Raw genomic sequence first — 5,866 nt, forward strand, 5'->3', positions numbered from 1 at the left:
AAAAAATTAGCCGGGTGTGGTGGTGTGTGCTTGTTGTTCCAGGAGGCTGAGGTGGGATCACCTGAGCCTGGGAGGTGGAGGTTGCAGTGAGCTGAGATTGCACCACTGCACTCCAGCCTGGGTGACAGAGTGAGAAAAAAGAAAGAAAGAGGAAGGTAGGAAGGGAGGGAGGAGAGAGAGACACACTGAGGGAAAACACCAGCTTCCAGAAGCACATCTAGCCCCTGCTAACTCTGGCTCTAGCCCTCTTTTATTGGACATGTGACAGAGAAAAAGCGTGTGCATTTAGGTGGGACAAGAAGTAGATGCCAAGATGGGCTTAGACAGGTAACATCCATTGGGAGAGAAAGCAGGAAAAGGTGAGGAGGACCTTCACACCGAGATGAAGGTCTGACTCCTGTGGAAGGAGAGGAGAAGGAAGGAGGGGTGTGTAGGAAGATTCAAAGTCTGCAATGTAGCTCCAAGAAAAGTAGCCAGGCTGATGGTGGGTCCTCAAGCCAAAGATGCACATCCTGCCACAATGAACCCACCTCACTGCCCCCGTGATGCCCACTGCATGCTGAGGAGGAGCCACAGGAAGTGAGACCTCTTTGTGAGTGCGGTGGTGGCAGAGCAAGGACAGCAGGGCATTCTCACAGCCGGCCCTGCCACTCTAGCCAGTGGCTTCCTTCCTGCTGTCTGGCCACAGGTGCTTAACGAGGTTGAGACCTGGCTGATGAATCCACCCTCAGAAATCCTTCCACTTATCTAAATCAAAGGGCTTTCGGAAAGACGATGACTTCAGAGTGAGGAGAAGAGACCCCCCCCGCCCCAATCCACCCCAAACAGACCCAAATCCAAACCCTGAACTCTGAACCCAAGTTTTGCAGGGGAGAGGCTGCCAAACCTCTTGGGCCCTGTGTTTTTGACAGAATATTACTTTTAGAAAAAGGAGAAGAGTGACAAGGTAATAAATGTTTTAACCTGTCTTTGTTTCACCCTTCTCTGAGGAAGCAGTAATGAGGTATTGAAAAAAAGTGTGAGATGGAAATTATGATTTTTTTCCCTCAACATTATTTCGAAAAATTCCAAACCTATGTAAAAGGTGAAAGAATGGGCAGTCACAGTGGCTCAAGCCTGCAATCCCAGCACTTTAGGATGCTGAGGTGGATGGATTGCTTGAGCTCAGGAGTTTGAGACCAGCCCAGGCAATACGGTGAAACCCCATCTCTACTAAAAATCCAAAAGTTAGCTGGGTGTGGTGGCACGTGCCTGCAGTCCCAGCTACTTTGGAGGCTGAGGTGGGAGGATTGCTTGAGCCCAAGAGGTCGAGGCTACAGTGAGCTGAGATCGTGCCACTGCACTTCAGCCTGGGCAACACAGTGAGACTCTCAAAAAAAAAAGGGCCAGGCACAGTGGCTCACGCCTGTAATCCCAGCACTTTGGGAGGCCGAGGCAGACCGATCACCTGAGGTCGGGAGTTCAAGACCAGCCTGACTAACATGGAGAAACCCAGTCTCTACTAAAAATACAAAATTAGCTGGGTGTGGTGGCACATGCCTGTAATCCCAGCTACTCAGGAGTCTGAGGCAGGAGAATTGCTTGAACCCGGGGAGCGGAGGTTGCGGTGAGCTGAGATCATGCCATTGCACTCCAGCCTGGGCAACAAGAGTGAAACTCTGTCTCAAAAAAAAAAAAAAAAAAAAAATTAAATTCATGTTCTACACTGGATTCACTTATTAATTTACCAGGTAATTAACCAAGACCTGACGCTCAATGAACTCACTGTACTGTTTCTCTAGGGAGCATTTTAGATGGAGGCTCTTGAAATGAGCTCCTTGCCCCTACACAGGTGTGAATAATCTGGATCAAGGACGAGCACATTTCTGTGAACTTTTATTCCATATTTTCATGAGTGAAAAACTCTCCATAGATTGACACGAAAGTTTACAGTCTGGTGGGCCCCAGGCCTAACCTACTTTGGAGATGGTTTTGTTTGGCTTTCTCAGTGTTTGATCAGCGTCATGAATAATTGTGAGGGTTCACATCAAAGTTTACATTACTGACTTCTCTTCTGAAAAGTCCGAAGACCTGGCAGCCCAGAGTGCCACTGCAGCAATGGGCTGGGGCAAAGCAGTGCCCGGTTCCTATAAACAGGGCACGTGCTGTTCGGTTCAGCACAGTCTGTCTCCGCCATCCTCGGGGATAACCGCGAGACAGATGCAGGGGATCTGTTCGCTCAAGTTGCCTATTTACGTGGCCTTGTGGTCTCTGCAGGCATTTCAGTGGCGTACCCTGGTTTCTATGTGCTGTCTGGGTTCCCCTCTGTAAATATTTGTGATGTGTATGGGGAAAAGCAAGTGTAATAAGTGTAATGTTTTTAAAACATGAACGCAAATTCTCTGATATTCTTCCCACAAAAGGTGGGGTCTAATTCATCTCTTCTTTTTTTTTTTAAGACGGAGTTTTGCTCTTGTTGCCCAGGCTGGACTTCAATAGCACAATCTCAGCTCACTGCAACCTCTGCCTCCCTGGTTCAAGTGATTCTCCTGCCTCAGCCTCCCGAGTAACTGGGATTACAGGGATGTGCCACCACGCTCGGCTGATTTTGTATTTTTAGTAGACACAGGGTTTCTCCATGTTGGTCAGGCTGGTGTCGAACTCCCGACCTCAGGTGATCCACCCACCTCAGCCTCCCAAAGTGCTGGGATTACAGGCGTGAGCCTCCGCATCCGGCCTCATCTCTTCTTGATTATGGGCTGCCCTCAGTTATTGCCCTCTAACAAACAGGGGACAATGTGTGACCATCAAAAGTAGGTCATAAAAGGAAGTACAGCTGCATGTGGTGATTGATGCCTGTAATCCTAGCTACTCAGGAGGCGAAGGCAGGAGGATCACTTGAGGCCAGGAGTTTGAGATCAGTCTGGCCAACATACTAAGACCCCCGTCTCTTCTTAAAATTAAAAAATTAGCCAGGCGTGGTGGTGTGGGCCTGTGTTCCCAGCTACTCGGCTATGGAAAGAGGATCACTTGAGGATAGGAGTTTGAGGCTGTGGCAAGTCATGAGCGAAGCACTGCACTCCAGCCTAGGTTACAGAGTGAGACCACATCTCCAAAAACAAAAAATAAATCAAGGAAATGCAGCTTCTGAGTGGCCCCCTGTCTCTTCTATGGATGCTTATCCTTTCCAGAACCCAGCCACCAGGTAGAGAAGAGTCTTAGGCCACACGCAAAGTGAAAGTGTTCCGGCTGACAGCCCCAGCTGGAGTCCCAGCCCATACCCAGCTTCAGTCACCAGACATGTGAGTGAATGAATGAACCAGCCCCCAAAGGATTCCAGTTCCAGCCCTTGAACCATCTCAGCTGACGCCAAGTGGAGCATAGGTGAGCTCTCCCAAGGGAGACCTGTTCAAACTGCAGATTCACGAGGAAATTAATGTTCTTGCTTTGAGACACGAAGTTCCTTTAAAAAATCTTTATTGAGATATAATTCACATACCATAAAATTCACTCATTTAAAGTGTACAATTAAATGGTTTCAGTATATTTGGAGTTGTGCAGCCATTACCACAACCAACTGGAGAACATTTTCATGACTTCCCAAAAAGGGTCCAGAATCCTCCTTCTCTCCACCCTCTTACTGCCCCTGGGAACCATTAATCTACTTTCTGTTTCCATGGATTTGCCCATTTTGGAGATTTCATATAAATGGAATCACGCGATATGTGGTCCTTTCTCACTGGCTTCTTTCACTCAGCATGATGCTTTTAAGGTTCACCCATGTCGTAGCGCAGATCAGAACTTCATTCCTTTTAGTGTCAAATAATATTCTTTGCATGTTTACACCACATTTTCTTTTTAAACTGTTTTTTTATTGCCAGACGTGGTGGCTCATGCTTGTAATCCCAGCACTTTGGGAGGCTGAGGCGGGCGGATCACCTGAGGTTGGGAGTTTGAGATCAGCCTGACCAACACGGAGAAACTCCATCTCTACTAAAAATACAAAATTAGCCAAGCGTGGTGGCGCATGACTGTAATCCCAGCTACTCAGGAAGGCTGAGACCGGAGAATTGCTTGAACTCGGGAGGCAGAGGTTGTGGTGAGCCGAGATCACGCCATTGCACTCCAGCCTGGGCAATAAGAATGAAAACTCGGTCTCCAAAGAAAAAAAAAAAAAAGAAAAGAAAAAAATTATTATGTTATTTTATTCTTTTTTGTTGTTGAGATGGAGTCTTGCTCTGTTACCCAGGCTAGAGTACAGTGGCATGATCTCGGCTCACTGCAGCCTCCGCCTCCTGGGTTCAAGCCATTCTCCTGCCTCAGCTTCCCAAGTAGCTGGGACTACAGGCGTGTGCTACCACACCCAGCTAAGTTTTGGTTTTTTTTAGCAGAGACGGGGTTTCACTATATGTTGGCCAGGCTGGTCTCAAACTCCTGACCTCAGGTGATCCGCCCACCTTGGCCTCCCAAAGTGCTGGGGTTACAGGTGTGAGCCACCATGCCTGGCCATTGTTATTTTATCCTTAGTTTATTTTTTGAGGCAGGGTTTCACTCCATCATCCAGGCTAGAGTGCAGTGATGTGATCATAGCTCACTGCAGCCTCGACTTCCTGGGCTCAAGTGATCCTCCAACCTCAGCCTCCTGAGTAGCTAGGACTAAAAGCTTGAGCCAACACACCTGGCCACATTTTTCTTATTCATCAGTTGATGAACATTTGATTCGTATCTACCTTTTGGCTCTTATGACTAATGCTGCTTTGAACATTCATGTACATGTTTTGGTGTAGACATATGTTTTCATATCTCTTGAGTGTATACCTAGGAGTGGAATTGCTGGGTAATATGGAAAGTCTGTATTTAACATGTTGAATGTACTGCCAAACTGTTTTCCAAAGTGGTTGCTTCATTTTGGATTCCCACCAGCAATATATGAGGTATCCAATTTCTCCATGTTCTCACCAACACTTGTTATTATGTGTCTTTTTTATTTATTAGAGCTGTCCTAATGGGTGTGAAGTCTTGCTTCACTGTGGTTCTGATTTACATTTCCCTAATGGCTAATGTTGTTGAACATATTTTCTTGTGCTTATTGGCCATTTATCTATCTTCTTTGGAAAAATGTTTATTTAAATCATTTACCCATTTTTTAATTGCTTGACTTAATTTGTCTTATTATTGGGTTGTAAGAGTTATGCACATGCGCACACACATATGTATTTACAGATGGGGTCTCTCTGTGTTGCCCAGGCTGGTCTCAAACTTCTGGGCTCAAGCAATTCTCACACCTCAGCCTCCCAAAGTACCGGGATTACAGGCATGAGCCACCGTGGCTGACCTAGAGTTTTTGTTTTTGTTTTTGTTTTGAGATGACGTCTTACTCTGTCACTCAGGCTGGAGTGCAATGGCGCAATCTCGGCTCACTGCAACCTCTGCCTCCCAGGTTCAAGTGATTCTCCTCCCTCAACCTCTCTAGTAGCTGGGATTACAGGTGCCAGCCATCATGCCCTGTTAACTTTGTATTTTAAGTAGAGACAGGCTTCACCATGTTAGTCAGGCTGGTCTCGAATGCCTGATCTCAGGGGATCCACCCACCTTGGCTTCCCAAAGTGTTGGGGTTACAGGCGTGAGCCACCGCACCCGGCCTAGAGTTCTTTATATATTTTGGATACAAGTTCCTTACCGGATACACGATTTACAAATATTTTTCTCCCATTCTGTGGGTTGTCTTTGTTTTTCTTTGTTTTTTAAGAAATGAGGGACTGGGCGTGGTGGCTCATACTTGTAATCCCAGCACTTTGGGAGGCCAAGGCAGGCGGATCACATGAGGTTAGGAGTTTGAGACCAGCCTGGCCAACATGGTGAAACCCTGTCTCTACTAAAAATACAA

This window comes from Colobus angolensis, unplaced genomic scaffold (assembly GCF_000951035.1).
Source record: "Colobus angolensis palliatus isolate OR3802 unplaced genomic scaffold, Cang.pa_1.0 Scaffold103, whole genome shotgun sequence".
NCBI lineage: Eukaryota > Metazoa > Chordata > Mammalia > Primates > Cercopithecidae > Colobus > Colobus angolensis.